Source organism: Canis aureus, chromosome 14 (genome assembly GCF_053574225.1).
Source record: "Canis aureus isolate CA01 chromosome 14, VMU_Caureus_v.1.0, whole genome shotgun sequence".
NCBI lineage: Eukaryota > Metazoa > Chordata > Mammalia > Carnivora > Canidae > Canis > Canis aureus.
Window position 1 is genome coordinate 34,374,959 of NC_135624.1, and position 17,196 is coordinate 34,392,154.

At 45.3% G+C, this 17,196-nt stretch overlaps 1 long non-coding RNA gene across 6 annotated transcripts in view; it reads left to right on the plus strand.

Moving 5' to 3' along the window:
- The first annotated feature begins 4,692 nt into the window (after positions 1 to 4,692).
- LOC144283356 (uncharacterized) overlaps positions 4,693 to 17,196 on the plus strand; it is an 84,415-nt gene continuing 71,911 nt past the window's right edge. For 5 of the 6 annotated variants that reach the window (XR_013351887.1, XR_013351883.1, XR_013351886.1 and 2 more), the window contains exon 1: positions 4,693 to 5,874. This is a non-coding gene — a long non-coding RNA (uncharacterized LOC144283356). Of the gene's footprint in view, positions 5,875 to 15,469; positions 15,728 to 17,196 lie in introns of those variants that run through there. The other variant, XR_013351888.1, reaches the window with a different exon arrangement.

A 17,196-nucleotide genomic window follows, 5' to 3' on the forward strand; every position in this document is an offset into this window, starting at 1 on the left:
GTCTGGTGCCATGTGCCTGTGTGTTTCCTTGGAGCCATTCCTCCCTCCACTTCCATCCCCTAGTCCTAAATCTATGGGGGAGGGGGAGCAGAAGACACCCCAGACTAGAGTTTCTGAGCCTTCCGTGTGACCCTTGGAACTGGCAGCAATTGCTGTTATGCTTTGAAAAAGTGGCACAGATCTCTGAATTTCATCTCTTGGAACATCATAAAAATAACTTTTCTCACCAATTTACACCCTGTGCTCATCATACTTCTGTCCTCTCCCTCCCTCGTTATCAAGCTTGAAGACCACAGATGTTTAGGCTCTTCCAAGGATGCTATCACAGATGTGATCAAGGGAAAAGTCAAAGGGCAGGAGTTCCAGATTCTTCATGGGTTTTGTCATGAGTCAACCTCTCTGTCTCTGTCTCTTTCCGATACCTGGTTCTTTATTCTCACTCTGCTCCAGCGGATCTCATCCCCTGTCATGGACCCACCTGTCTCTGTCCCAGAGACCTATGAAGCTATGTCTCCAGTGTGGGCTGAAGCTCCTGATTCAGGCTACCTGATGGCTTCAAATTGTTCTCAAGTAAACACTGTGAATCTCTGTTTTGTATGTACCAACGTGTACGCACACACAGGTACACTTACGTGTACACACACGTCTACACTCACACTCAACAGAACTTGAGCTTATTCCAGGGTACCCCAGCTCAGAGGAAGTCACCACTATCTATCATCCAGTTATTTTTCCTTAAAATCTGGCCTTCAGGGATACCTGGGTGGCCCAGTGGTTGAGCATCTGCCTTTGGCTCACGTCATGATCCCAGGGTCTGGGATTGAGTCCCTCATCGGACTCACCTGCTTCTCCCTCTGCAGTGGTGCTGCAGACAGACACAGCCAAAGTGACAGGGGAAACACTGTATTGATGCAAGCTACAAATAATAGTGTCTGGAAAACTGACAATTTCTTAAGTGATTTCTATATTGTAGAAATTTGAGGAATAAGTATTAAAAGAGATGATGTCTCAGAGAATGTTGTCCCCTGAGAGTCACTCACCATAGAAATGACACGGTTAGCCCAACATTTATGAGAGTCAGGTGGTGCCCTACCCAGGAGGCTGAGGTTTGATCCAAGACTCCTCTTACAGGTCCCAAATGCCCTTTCCTTGTCTCCTTCAGAAACACTACGGCAGTTCAGGGGATGCCCTTAGAGATTGAGAAAGTGATTGACTGACTGACTCCCTCTGCCTATGTCTCTGCCTCTCTCTGTGTGTCTCTCATGAATAAATAAATAAAATCTTAAAAAAAAATCTTGCCTTCAATCATGGCTTTTCCCCCCTTTTTTCCCTATAGCATATTGATTGCCAGCTCCTATTGAAGCTGCAGCAGAAAGAAGCCACCCCTCCACTTCTGCTGCATTCTCTGGGCTGTGACCCCAACTCAGACCTCTGTCTTCTGTCACCCAGAGCACTTCCAGCCACCAGCCCAGTCATGAGCCTTTCCAACACACCCTTCTCAAAGTAGCAAAGCAATAGATCTAGAATAAGAATCTGATCCTGTCACTCTTTCTTTTGGGACATTTCAATGGTTTCCCATTGAGCCAAGAATAAAGCCCATGCTTCTCAGCCTACTTTCAAGGAAGACTCTTTGGCAACAGTCCCCATATGTCCCTGCAGCCTTGGCTCCCATTGGCTCCTCCTCACACTCAGCCTAACCAACTTCTTTCAGTTTCTCAAACATTCCATGCTCTTCCTCACCTCTGAGACTGTGGGCATGCCTGTATCTTCCTTTCTCTCAACACCTCTGTTCCTGGACATTTTCCCATCCTACAGGCTGAAGGTATAGTTCAGCCTCCTGCAGGAAGTCTGACTCGCAGAGAGTGGGTTGAGTATCTCTGCTTGTTGCTCTCATTCTCCTTGAGTCTTCCAGGACATGGAAGTTAGCAGACACATGCTGTGTGCTGACTGGAGCCCAGACCAAGCAGTTCCTGAGAAGAGGAGCCTCGTCTGTCTGCCCAGAGTTCTGTCCTCAGCACCAGAGCAGACATCCACAAGTGTCGGAGGAATGACTGCCAGCTCCTGCCATTCTCTTGATCCCTCACAAGGCAAAAGTCCAGCTAGTCTTTCACGTTGCTCGAACCCCACTGCTGCTACCTTAGTCCACACTCTTGCCTTCTTCCAATCTCACCCCTATTACCAGGTCCTCTCAAAATGATTTCTCATCTTCCCACCCAAAAGTCATCCTGCTATTTCTGTGCCTCATTTGAAAATGCAGAGTTGATCATTGCTCTTCATTGGTTAAATTTTTTTATTGATACCATTGTCCTCAGGGTAAAATCTAATCCTTCAACATAGTGCAGAATTCATGGTCACCTTTATGGCTCACTGTTTTCATGTCTGCATCATACCTTATTATCACATTACCTTAAACCCCCTCAAAGATTTCCAAACACTTTAGGGTTTCCTCATGCTTTTGAAAATATGGATCTTTCTGCCTGAGATGACCTCTGCCTTTCCTTCCTTCTCTGTCCAGACTTGGAAATACTTCCTTGTCTTTGGAGATTCATGTATTCATTAAACAAATATTTAGCAACCATCTACTATATGTCAAGCCTTATACCAGGCATCAGAGACACAACGCTGAACAAGACAAACACAGGTATTCCTCCCCAACCCCCAAGAGTTTAGGATCTGCTGGGGAGAAACGTGTGCTTCTGTTTCCATGCCTAAATGATGACTTTCCTGACAACCTCCCTCTTCCCTGCTTCTTTAAGCCCCACTCTGCCTGTACACACACACACACACACACACACACATATACCTTGCACCTTTTTGTTTACAGAGCTGTCAGACCATATAAGAAAGGGACCATGCCTGATTCATCTTATGTCTCTAGCACTGAGCACAATGCCTGGCACATAGTAGGTATTTGGTAAGTATTTGTGGGATGAATAAGAAGTTAATGATTTCTTAGTTTTTACCAGTAACTGAAGCTTTTAGGAAAATGAGGCACAAAACAGGTTAGTGTGATAGTGGAGATGGACTGAAATATGGTGCAGAACAGTGGTGTTCCACAGAGGAATGAGACAACTTGGACATCCCAGTGGAAATAACTCCACAGCCAAAAGGCAACAGGATGGGACTCATTAGTGAGCAATGGTTCTGCCACAGGAGATTTGAGGTTTTCCTTTCCAAAATAGAAATTTCCCTTATAGACTCAATATGCCACCCCCATGTCTCCCATATTTGTATTTAGGGCTTACCCACTGCTGGTACAGTTCTCATCTAAAGCTATACAGTTGATGAGTAGAAGAGCTTGGATTCGAGCAAGTTCTAGCCTCATCCCAAGCTTCTGCTTTTAGCCATGCCTCAAAAGTTCCTTTGCCCACCTCAAAGTAGATGACTCCAAAGCTTTCTTTTACATCTGGAAAATATTTTGATTCTGGTGACTGTAAGCTTGGTCCTGGGATTGAATGCATCCCTCAGTTGGAGCTCCTGCTCCAAAAATTTGTTGGTGTTTTGTCAGTAGAGGCTTGATGCCTTCTTGGACTCCATTTACTTTAAATGTCTGGAAATTGAAGCAGATGATGCAACTGGGGTTTATCATTCTAACCTCCTTTCCCATGAGTAGGCCTACAGATGACCACAGGACAGAACAGGAGGAAAGTGGAGAGCCTGGTCTGCAGTGGTGCTGTGGATAGATGCAGCCAAAGTGACAGGGGCACCACTGTATTGATGCAAGCTACAAATAGCAGCATCTGGAAAGCCGATAATTTCTTAAGTGATTTCTATATTGTAGAAATTTGAGGAATAAGTATTAAAAGAGATGATGTCTCAGAGAGTGTTGCCCCCTGAGAGTCACTCACCATAGAAATGACACGGTTAGCCCAACATTTATGAGAGTCAGGTGCTGCCCTACCCAGGTGGCTGAGGTTTGATCCAAGACTCCACTTACGGGTCCCAAATGCCCTTTCCTTGTCTCCTTCAGAAACACTAGGGCAGTTCAGGGGATGCCCTTAGGGATTGAGAAAGTGATTGACTGACTGGAATGATTTACCCCTTAATTTTTCCTGCAGTTTTTCCATGAAGTCTAAAATATTGTCATTAGAGGCACACCTTGAGTTAGAAGACAGCAGTTGTAAAATGGAAAGAATATGCTGTCAGTATGCAAAATTACATTTAGTGGATGCTTAAGATTCCATTGAATATTTCTATTAATAGACATTAAGACCATTTCCATTTTTCACTATTTTCATGCTGCACTAATCTAATACTTTTATACATGCCTCTCTCTGTCAAAATCTATTATTATTTACTTAGGAGAATATTCTAGAATATCCTATCAGGCCAAAAGTCCTGAAGTTGGTGGAGATGTGCATTGGTAAAATTTTCGAAAAATAATTTTCCAGCCTATACGACTTAAACAAATTTTAAATACTTCTCATACAGTCTGATGCTGTTCTTTAGAATTATGCTACAGCTGTCAAACATCTGATCCATCCCTCTCAACACTGGATCAAAAGTAAGTGCGTCCTCTGAGCCTCTGGCTGGCCATAGTTGGAGCACACCACATGAAGCCTCTGTCTAGGTTGAGATGAATGTATTAACACTCATGAGCACATGTCCAGTCTGTCAGTGCATTGTGAGTCATGGACCCCTCATAAGGATGTCCTTGAAGATGGTGATGATCATCCCCCTCCACCATTTCAGCAACAGTGTCAGTGATGGAGAAGTACCTGACATAGGGCCATTATGTTGGCCACTGGGGATTGTCACTTCTTCCATGTGTCCACCCTCACCCCTACAAACATAGAATACTATTTCATAGAATGTTTCTGGACAGGCTTGATGTCCACTCGGAAGATGTGATATTTAGACGTAAGGAGGGTCAGCTGGATGACTATCAGGAAAAGAATGGTGTCAAGAACTCATAGTCTCCCAGGCCAGGGCTGAGGCACTGAGGAGAGAATGTGCCAGAGAACTGCAAACAGGCCTTGAAGCTGTGGCAGGTGGAGCTGAGAGAGATACCAGCTGTCCGGAGCTGACAAGGAAGGAGAGTGGAAGCAGCAAGCAGTGGGTGGATGCTGTTTTTATGACATTTTCTTCAAGTGGTTTTGCTTTCTGTTCTGAGATTTTGTTCTTCAATCCAACTTAGAATTTGCCTTCCCATTACTGATGATGTGATATGTCATATATTTGTTTATTCTCTTCTAGTTTATGCCAAAAGAATTCTTACCTACTCCAAACATGGGGGAGTATTTGTGTATATATCCATGTGTTCTTTAAGCACATGTGATGCCACTCAAGGTTGGGGTGGGAGATGATTAGTATGTCAATTAAGGAGTATTTCAGGAGACCAAGGCTGCCCCTGGCACCTCTCAGTGTGACAGAGAGATATAGAAGAGTCATGGGGAGTTTACCTAGTTTGGTCAAAACATGCCTCCTGGTACTAATGAACAAGGGCTTAGGAGTCAGGAGGCGGGGTTCAAATCCTTGCTCAGCTACTATGTGACCTTGGCCAACTTCCTTCCATGGCTCTCCATTTCCTCATCTATCAAACAAAGATTGTACAAACAAGTCCAACAAACCCACCATTATGCCCATCCTGGCCCATGAAAGCAAGCCCTCTGCTCTAGCCAAAATTGGAATCATCAGCCTGAGACCCTGCTCCCCCTCCTATGGCCCTATCCTATCCTGATCAGACTGCACTAGAATTCTCCCTGGTTCTGAGCTCTGCACTTCTTACCCTGTCCCGGATGACTGCTCTTCCACCCCCTGATTTCTCCGTCCTCCTGATTTTCCTGAGGAGATGGACCAGCTCTTTGGAGCTGGGGTATGGGATCCTCTCTGGCAGCGTGCTGCAGGACAAAGGTGGCTTCAACAGAAGTGCAGGTGTGTAAGTCAGAGAGTTTTCATCTACTTCCTGAATTCTTTTTGTTTCTTTGCCTCTTGCTCACCTTACAATTTATTAGAAGTTTTGGGAACATTCCTTGTGGCTCAGCTGAGTTCTGAGCATAAAACTGGAGCTTTCTCCAGGCATAAACTAGAGTGCTGAAGACAGAACAGTCCCTTGGGAGTGGTGCTGGGACACTTACTCCAGGTCTTTGAGTTTCTACATGAGACATCTTTCTGACCCTTCCCCAACCCCAAGCGCTTCCCCAAGGGAACTCAGGAGAGGAAGTCAGTGATCTGATGAGTGAGGTGGGGAAATTTCACTGAGCCTCCTGGAAGCCTCAGGAGATCCACATCTTCTGCTCATCCATGTGATAAATTCAGAGAAGTAGCACGCACCTCCACCCCTACAGTGGAGAGGCCTGAAGGGTGAGCTGGCCACATTCAGTGTGGCAGAGGAGGAGCAGGTGGGAAGCTCCGTGTGTGGTGGCTCACCCAAGCTACAATCTCCAGACCAGCCAGTTCAGTTATAGAGCTGATATTTTATTCCCATTTATTTGACTCATAGCTATCATTTCCCAATTTATTTCAAACTCTGAGGATACATAGCTGTGATTTATTGCCCCCTTATAATCCCACATATTAAATGGCTTGCCTTGAACCCCTAGAAATCAGAAATGCAATTGGCATTCAGAGCCCAGAATAGTGCAGAGAGACATTGCTTCTAGCACAGCCATAGTGCTTCGGAATGCTCTCGTCCTGCAGGTATTTTACCCATGGTTTGCAGCATTTCTACTGTGCCTGCTTGAGTGTAAACATCACCATACCCAGGCCACAGATGAGCCTGATCCTTGCTTTTTCTAGCTGATTCTGACTTGAGCAAGTACCACTGAGGCAAGTATTAGCTTGCAGGAAGAAAAGAGTCCTTTAGGCCTGAAGAGGACCTAATCAGAACAAGCAGAGATTCAGTTTATGGGCTTTTTAGTTGAGAGTAGGAGGAATAATTTTCTGCTTCTTTTACTGTGTTTCTGAGGACTGTAAGCCAAAACTTAAGATTGAAAAGCAGCTACATTCCACGTGGGGCTCAGAGGCACCAGAGTATGAAGATTAGGCCTTGAAATGGGTTTGAGTGGATCAGCTTCCTGAGCTTAGAACCAGTTTTCCCTGACACTGATACACTAGGTCAGGTCACAACCTAAGGTTTCAGGGACCGGTTGCTGCTCCATCCAGGACAAGGTGGTAGATGTCATTAGGGACAGAAAAAGTAACAGAGTCCCACTGACAAGTTTCTATCAATTTCTCATGTTGATTCAGAAAACTATAGTAAGTTTTACAAATCAGATGGACAAGAAATATATCTCAAAGTTCTGTGTCTAGAGCTCTCTTAGTAAATTGTGGTTCACCTCCAAAATTGCAGAATTAAATTGGTTGAAAATGTGCTTCAGATTTATTATCAAAGCAAACAAGAAAAATGAATGGGATCAAGGTGATAAAGCCATGGGAGAAGGCTGGTTTCCTTCATAGGGGCTGAGATTTGGGTCCAGTCCAGACAGCCAAGAAGGTAAGTAAGATCCTGGAGGATGATCTGGACAGGTATGGGAAGGAAGCAAAGATATACCTGCATCCAACCATCCTTAGTGATGGAGCCAACAGGAAAGAGGTGTTGTAGTAGTTGTTGGATCATAAAAAAAAAATGATGCGGGGGCCAAATAAATCTAATAGAGTGAGAAACAGTCAATAACTGAGAGAGCAGAATAGGGTGATGCCTTCAGGCCCAGAAAATATATAGAAGTTCAGTCTTAAAGCTACAGGTGGACACAGTAATTGGAGCAGCCAGACAGCCCCTCCTTGGACTCCAGGACAGCCAGGCCAAATGGTCACACATGTCTAGACAGATTTGAAAGGGGTTACCTGAGAAGGTTGTCATTGTTAAGTAAGCCCCAAGGGAAGCAATGTAGAAAACTGTGCTCTGAGTAGGCACACTTGAATAATTTAGGGACTTGGGGCCCACAGAAGACAGGGGGATGGGTGATTCATAAGAGATGCAGTGGAGGGGTGCCCAGGTGGCTCAGTTGGTTAAACGTCTGCCTTCAGCTCAAGTCATGATCTCAGAGTCCTGGGATCAATCCCCATGTGGGGCTCCCTGATCAGCATGGAGTCTCCTTCTCCCTCTGCCCCTCCCCACTGCTCACATATACTCTCTTTCTAGAATAAATAAATAAAACCTTCCAAAAAAAAGAAAGAAATGAAGTTGAGGCTTGAACTAGAGGTTGGCCTGAAAGAGGAACAATTCCTGGGGCGGGGGGTGGGGGCGGGGGATGTACAGCAGAGAGGAACACAGATGGCTAAGATTTGCACAGAGGTTTCTGGAAGGGGCAGCTCTTCTTGATGTCATCCATATTACAGTGCTATACTCACACAATAAAATATAGTCAGTGTTAGAAAAACAAATTCTCTTGTCAGTAAGACAGCAAATGAAAAGAAAAAGGAAAGGACTCAGCCAAGGGGGCAGAAAGGAAAGGAGCCTATTTAAGAAACAAGTTAAAACGTTAAAGATTCAGCCAAGGGATTTTGAATTTAGTTTAGAAGCAAAGGGAAAGTGGACCATGGGAGGCATACGCCATGGTTGCAGGGAAAAGTACAATGGAGGGAACTCTAACTGCTGCTGAATTACTGAGGCCTAGACAATTGCAGAGCCAGGGGAAAGCAAAGCTCTGGGGGCAAGGCCAAGGCAAAGTGATCAGAACTCTCGAGGCAGACAGGGTCGGAACTCCAGAAGCCTTGAGTGCATCTCCAGCTCAGGAATCTGCTGAGGATGCTTCTCCAGCTGCAACAAAAGACCAGCTTCACAGACGAATAGGATGCCATAGCCAGAGGCAGGGGCAGCAGCCACTGAAGCTCGGGTATGTGGCACTGGACAGAGATCACGCTCATCGTGGCGAGGGCAGGGCAGCGTGGAGGCAGGATCGCCCCAGCGCTGGCAGGAAGCATAGACTTCAAGAGGATCTGAATGCAGCCTGAGGAAGGGGAGAGTCTCAAGAGGTCATCTGCAAAAAAAACATTGCAGCATAAGGTCACCGCTGCTGCTCTGTCTCAACTTTACAAGGAGACAGAAATAGCTCAATGGCCACCCCCTGAGAGAGAAGGGAGTGTGAATGGGGAGATGTGGTTAACAAGGCACCAAAATTAACCTCCTGATGTGAGAGTGCTTCGTTCACAGTTGACAAATCTGCACAACTGGCTTAGACTAGCTGGCTTCCAGAGACCAAGTGTTTCTCTGCCTGCCCTAAGATGCTCCTGAGATGCTCCTGGTCTTTGATGACAGGGTCGGAATTAGGAACTGGGCCCTGGGAGCTTGTACAGGGTATGAGGCTTCTAGACGTTGTCGTTGTCCGGTCGTTGGTTGAGAAACCCTGGCATTGGTATAATTGTTCTGTTAACTCTTTAGTCTCCTTAAATGGGAAGATACATTTAGGAAGATCCAAGGGCACTGAGGGGGGCACTTGACAGGATGAGCACTGGGTGTTATTCTATATGTTGGCAAATTGAACACCAATAAAAAATAAATTTATTAAAAAAAAGGAAGATCCTTGGGTTTGAATTAATTTTGGCAGAAATTGTAATCATTCTGTGAAAGGCTTTCCCAGTAAGCCCAGGCAGGTTGTCATCAGCAGGGTTCGATGTCTAAGTCACTTTCCTTAGAGGGTCCTTATATCGACCACTTAATCTCAGTGCAGGACCCCTCGGTGTTTCCGTTGGACAACACATTGGGTGTAAATGGGATCTGGAGTGAGAAATAGGCTGTGATTATTTAGCCTAGAATTCAGGGAACCACCTTTTGGGTCCTATTTGGCAAAGGTTAAACAGTCACCAACTGTCTCAGGAGGAAGAAGGAAATGGGGAAGGATGTGGAGGGAGCTTATAAAGGTAAGAGCAGACCTTCCCGGAGCTCCCTCTGAATGAGAGCTGTACTCCTGGCTGACCACCCCAGTAAGTGAGGAGGACACAAAGCCCCCGGGAGTATCAAGGGGGATGCTTTTCCCGAGTCACCTCGAGTTTCCCCTTGCAGCTCCTCAGTGTGATTGCTCAAGAGAGGAACTTACCTGAGATGCTCCAGTTTAGTTCACAGAGACTCGAATGAGAAAGCTTTGTTTGCTCACACAGATGATGGCCATCCTCAAACCCCGACTTCGTCATAATAAAACTCATATAATTTTGTAACTTTCCAATTTGCAAACTATCATAAACTGATGCGGTAGGAAGGGTTCCTGCCTCCTACCCCAGGAGCAGCTTGGTGTGTATCAGTGATAGTTCCAAAAATTATGGAGGGCCAACAGGGAAAGTTAACTCCAGGGATACTGCTTGATCCACCTGCTTCCAAACCAGAGACTGCCTTTATTTTCCTAAAACTCCAGAAGCTCTGTGCATTGATAAGTTGAGAGTCATTTCTCTGACAGCATAATATTGTGTGATAATTCAGCTTTGCATCTGATGGAAGGCTGCATGCTTTCTTGGCACCATCCTATAAAATCCTTACACGAATCCTATGAGGAGCTTCTATTTGTATCCCCATTTTGCAGATAAGGAAATTGGTTCAGAAAGCTGGAATGACTTATCTGGGACTACCACACGGCAGGTTGCAGGGCTGGGATTCAACCCTAACTCAGTCTGAAATGGAGTGTAGACTATTACCTGGCCTCCCAAATGTGAGTTTTAACACTGAAAAGAGTGGAGAGTGAGTCTCCACTGTAGTTCTCAGATCAGCTCCCCCAGGAATTTTCAACCACTGCTGGAAGGGTGCTGATGGCAGAAATTAGAACAATGGAGAGACCCCATTTTGTCAAAGGCCTGGATAAATACAAGCTCAGAAATTGAGGCATTACCTTTACAGAACTCAATCACTGATGTGTAGGACTTTGTCCTAGGAAAATAATGATATGAGGGCACAAAGATATTTGCACAAAACCATTCTCCAAAACATCATCTGTCACAGTAAAACAAAAATTTAAACGACATTCATATCCGTGTCTAGAAGGACCAATTAAACGTATTAGGAAATCCTCGTCTGGCACATTGGACTGTGGCCACAGACAATTGTCATATAGATCTGTATGTATTGACCCAGATATATGTTGACCGGGAATGGCAGGTTACGTAAGAGTATGCATAATAGAAGCTATTTCTCTGAAAAAAAAATTCTTTTTTTTTTTTTTTGAGAGAGTGAGGAGTGGGGGAAGGGCAGAGAGAGAGGGAAAGAGAGAATCTTAAGCAGACTCCATGCTCAGTGTGGAGCCCAACTCGGGGCTCAATCTCATAACCCTCAGATCATGGCCTGAGCCAAAATCAAGAATCAGATGCTCAACCGGCTGAGCCACCCAGGTGCCGCTGAAAAAAAATTTTAAGATGTGAATAAGTCTGCGCGGGAAAAGCCTGAAGGGCTACGCCGATCAAATCTCTGTAGGGAGACACCTAGCCTAGAAGTCAGGAGTGAGGGTGCCTGGATCCCACTCTTGGCTCCTGCCCAAGACCTTGGACATGGCCCTGAATCCTCTCAGCCTCAGCATCCTCATCTGGAAAGTGGAGATGATGATCATTATTTTACAGCGTTGACTTGAGGATGCAATGAAACGTGACTGAACCTTTGCCCACGTATCTTAGCATCTTGCAGATATAAAATATGTGCCTCTATAATCTAATGCATATCAAGTCTCAGCATTCTGCATGCCACAGGCTGGGCACTTGGTCGATGGTACCGATTTTGATATTTATTATTTTTGATAACTGGGGCCTGTTCCAGTTATCTTGTGCAATGTAAGTATCTAAACCCAAACTTAGTGTCTTCAACAAGAACCATTTTATTAATTCTCACAAATTCAGTGGTTCCCAAATGTGGGCCGGGCCGGGCTGTTTCTTTGTCTCCATGGCACCCCCTGAGGTCACTCCTGGTGCTTGGCTGATGAATGCACCGCTTTGGAGCATCCAAAATAGCTTCCCTCACATGTTTGGCATCTCAGTATGTGTGACTAGAGTTCAGCTGACACTCTTACTTGAAGCATCAATACCTCGCCTCTCCAGCATGATGCCCTCAGGGTCATTGGACTTTTTACGTGGGGGCTGACTTTCCCCAGAACCAGCGTCCCAAGAGAAGATGGTGCAACCTGCTTGGCTTTTTTCCAGCTTGTCCGCAGAACTCACACAGCTTCACTTTCATGGACTCTGTTGGGTGAAGCCCTAGTAAGCCCTTTCTGACTCAAGGGGAAGGGTATCATAGACCCTCCTGGGTCAAGGAGAGGAGTGTCAAAGTCTCATTGTAGACAAACACATGGGATGCAAGATGTTGCTGCCGCCATCTTTGGAAAATGCATCTGCCACAGATCCTACCCCCGGGATATTCAGTATTTTGCAGATATATAATATGTGCATCTTTAATCTAATGCATGTCGCTATAAACAGAGCTATAGGCACTTTTATATAACTAAACACTGTGCACACAAATAGATGTGTGTGGAGACATGTAGAAATTCGGCATTAGCATTGCTTTGCTTGAGGAGCGGGTCTGATACGTGTGAAGTGTGGAGTATTTGTGCAGGAAAGCGCTGGAAAGAGGAGGGAGTTGCTCACTTGCTGTATATATAGCATAGGTTTTGCCCTTTACAATAAGATGATGTATTTCATTTTGCTTTCTCTGTTGCTATGGTATCTGTCACTTTATTTATAACTGGATCTGTTCAGTTGCATCCACGTACTTGAGAAGCTTTTCTGCCTCGAGAAGGAGCTGTAGCAAGCACAGGAGGCACCCTGGGTCAGGGGGGGCAGAGCTGGAGTTCAGGTGTTCCTGCTCATTCTCTTTCACCACTCTGTTTGAGTTGCATCTCCAGATCCTTAACAGCCCCCAGACAGGGGGTCCTAACCTGCATCCCGCCCCCCACCCCAACTGCTCCTGCACCTCAGCCCGGGTGTCTGCCCTGGGCGTTCCTTGCTGGTCACCTGAACCTGGGCAAGTTGCTCAGGGCTTCTGAGCCTTTGCTTCCTTCCCCCTCCCCTTTGGAGAACAGGAAGACTGAAATAGATGTTATGAAAGCCTGTTCCCAATCCACCACTGTCCATGGCTCTTTCAGTTTCTGGAGAACCCTGAGTCTGGCCCACCTAATGGCTTTCATGTGCCTGGCTTCCTCTGCTGGTTTGATTCTCCTCTGCTCCTTCTCATCTTTTAAGTGTCTCCTTCTCTGAGGAGCCTTCCTCGGTCTGCCCATTTGCAGTAGATACACATGGTGCTCATGTGCTCGCATCCCCTCAGATCAGAAACCTCCATCATTTGTTTGCACACTGGCTTCCAGAATGTGCTTTCATTCCCAACAGTCAGCATCTGAGTCTCTTTGTTGGCAGGCTGCCCTTGGTCTGCCAGAAGCTGCTTTGCTGGAATGCAAGGGGAGCTGAAAGTGTTTGGGCATTTACACACCCCAGGCATAACCCTTAACAGTGAGAAGGATGCCAGAGTATAAATACTTCAGCTTTTCTGTTGCTGTTTTGGAAAGCTATGCCCTACACTGTTTCCACAGCTCCCCTGTTAGTGGAACCATTGTTCCTTCCTTGGGACTTTCCTTGAATTCACTCACTTGCTTGTTTTCTTACTATCTCTGTCCCACTGCTCCCTTCTCCACTCCACCACCAGCCTTGCCCTGGGAATACTTCATAATGCAAATGTTCTTCTTAGGGTCAGAGTTTGGAACACTCACCCTGAATCACTTTCAAAATGAAATCTCACTATAGGATTGCCTCACTCTATGTCCCATTTGTTTTCCAGGATGGCACAGATCCCAACTTATAAACACCTATTGTTTACTTTGTAAATCTCTCTCAGAAGTGTGTTCCAAAAAGACAGAGACTATTTCTGTCATGTGCACTATTTTATGTCATAATATAATTCCTGGAAAGGAAATGTGCTTAAAATTTTCTTTTAGATGAAAGAGTCATTGAATGATTATCTCTTTATACAAATGTCCACATTGATACCTTCCCCTTTGCTCTTGGGGTTACTTAAGATACTCTCACTATCATGCCTTCATCCAAATTCTTTCATTTATTATAACTGATGAATAAATCCTAGAAAAATACACAATCTCACTATTTATCAAATCCAATTGACATTAGAACAAATATATAAAGAGCTCTCACAATTCAAAAATAAAAAGACAAATAATCCAATTAAAAATGACTAAGTAGACATTCTCCAAAGAGATACAAATGTTAAATAAGCACATGAAAGGATGCTTAATATCATTAGTCATCAGGAATATGCAAATCAAACCACAGTGAGATACCACTTCACACCCACTAGAATGGCTAAAATTAAAAAAAAATCAAATAATAATGTGTTGCCAAGGATGTTGAGAAATTGGTATCCTCATATGCTGCTGGAGAGAGTAAAATGGGGCAGCCACTTTGAAAAGGAACCTGGCAGTTCCTCATGGAGTGAAACAGAGTTACCATCTTACCCAGCAGTTGTACCCCTGGGCGTATACCCAAGAGACAGGAAAACAGGTCCACACAAAATCCTGTACATAAATATTTATGGCAACATTATTCACTATAGCCAAAAGGTGGAAGCAACCCAAATGCCCATCCACTGATGAACACAACATGGTATATCCATACAATGCATTCTTATTTTATATACAAAAAAAAGAATGAAGTGCTAAAAATGGATCTGAAAACATGCCAGGTGAAAGCAGCCACTCGTAAAGACCCACATAATATAACTCCATTTTTACAAGCTGTCCATGATAGGTGAATCTAGATAGAGTACATTTGTGGTTTCCTAGGGCTGGAAGAGGTGAGGGATTAGAAAATGATACTTGAAGAGTACAGAGTTTCTTTTTAGGGCCATGAAATGTCCTGAAATGGATTTTGGTGATGGTTGTTCAACTCTGAGAAGATACTAAAAACCATTGAGTAGTACGCTTGGAATTGTTGAGTTGTACAGCAATTGAATTGTATTTCAATAAAAGTAGTTAGCAAACAAATTTACAGGAGACCAAGTGACCATTTGAACTTCTTAATTTAGTTAAGCTATCACTGTCCTGGTGAGTGAGAGGCAGTGACCAGATCACTACTGTCATAGCTTGATGGTGATGTAGTCACACATTATAACCCTTTTGTATGGCACGTTGATGTGATTTATAGAGTCCCCAGAACCTTCATACCCTTTGGCCCTGTGGTTCTACTTCCTAGAAATGCAATTTTAGGACTTACCCTGAAACTTAAAAAGCAGTGCCATACATGATGGCACTCATCCTGATGCTGTTTGTTACAATTGAAAAGACTCAAAAAGTCTAACAATGAAGGAAGAGGTAAATGTCGCCATGTGTAAAGGTGATGATGGTGGGACGGGAAATGGCCTGCCGTGCTGATGGCGGCATGACCATGCATGTAAGGAAGCCTGCTGGGGGGTGGGCTTGGGGAATGTTTTACTCCATGCCTCTGAATTCTCTGTGACGTTGATGTATTCATTTTATATCAGTCCCAACGTTCATCCAATTCTCATCCATAACAATCCCCCAGACCACACAGCCCTTTCACTTTTCCAAATTCCTAGGTGATTTATGGTTTATGTGACATGAGCTGGCCGGTGTTTGAGAACAGTTGTACCAATGGCTGTCCTGTACCGAACGTCCTCAAGGAGTCAAACGCTTCACAAGCAGTATTTTACTTACTCTTCTCAAGGCCTGGTATGTATACAGGGACTCTTTTCTGGCAATAAATGGCATTTCCGGATATAGCGATTGAAGAAGACAAGGAAAGTGGCACCTGGCTGGCTCAGTCGGTTAAGCGTCAGACCCCTGGTTTCGTTTGGTTCAGGTCACGATCTCATGGTTGTGGGATCAAGCCCTGCATCGGGTTCCCTGCTGGATGCAGAACCTGCTTCAGATTCTCTCTCCTGCTGCCCTTCCCCCACTCAAGTGTGGTCTCTCTCTCTCTCTCTCTCCCAAATAAATAAATAAACCTTAAAAAAGAGAGAGAGAGAAGGAAAGTAACCCATCCAAGATCACCTGCTTGTTAGCAGAGGAGCTATGGTCATACCTTAGGCCTCTCGGGACCTCTTCCCTTTGGCAGCCCACCAGGTGGCTCCAGCATTTCTACAGGGGAGACTGCCACAGATGTTCTTGGGGCCCCATTCATATCCCCAATACCCATCTTCCCTACAGAGGCTCCTTGTTGCTAGCATGTGGGACCCTGCCTGAGAGCATCCTCTGGTCCATGAACATGGTCCTCCTAGGCACAGGGCAGGTGGACAGGATCAAAGAGAAGGATCCCAGGAGCAGCATTCACCAGTGACAAGGGAGTTGATGTGTAAATGCCCAAGCTTGCCCTCCTAGGGGACATCTCTGAGGCATATTCCACACTGAGTCCCGGAGGTCCCCTCTGAGATTCAGCTTCGATTGCTCACTGATGTACCATGCATTGGCTTCCTTCCTTTCTCTGTCTTTCTCCTCCATAAATGCTTCTTGGATGGGCTCCCCAATGAGATACTTGCATTACATCCTGTGTCAGGAGAAAAAGTCATGAGGGAGTTGAATCTGGTAGGAAGCTGGGTCCAAGAGCCTTGTCCTGATGCTACATTTACTTAGCATTTTTTGATAATTGGGGTGGTGTGGCTTTAGGAGAAGGCTGATGGGGCCTGTGGGGTGAGGGGTGGCAAGCCGGCCACAGTGCCCTACAAGGCATATATATATCTGGTAAATATCTCCTTTTTCTCTTGCATTCAGTCTCAGCTTCCACACATGAGTATCTGACGAATAGGCTCATGGCCTTCTGAGTCTTTGGTGCCCCGAGTCCCTCAGCACCTGGCACACTTCTAACCACCCAGGAGCTATGGAATACATGGTCGCTGATGACCGATTTCACATGCTCACCTAATTCTGATGGACTCTGGGCTACCTCTAGGATGACAAAAGCAAACCTGCAAGCCTTAGGGAGACCTGGCTTGTAGGAGAGCAAGGTTGCTCTCCCGGAAAGTCTGGGTTGGTGTCCTCCATCTGCTACTTTTAGTTATATGTCGTGGTTAAGTCACTCAGCCTCTCTGAGCCTCCACATCCCAGCCTGCATAACGGGAACAGGACAACACTGGCTCCCCAGAAGAGGTCTGGGGGCTGAGTGGGTAGTTGGTATGAAGGCAGTGCTCAGGATTAGTGGTTGTTGATAATGTATAAATAAACTCTTTTGCAGCCTGTGGCTGGAGCCCCCTGTGGCCGTGCCCACTCTTTGCTGGGGCTGGGTTGGGGGGAGTGGGAGTCTGAGCCTGAACTCCAGCTGCATTGTGGA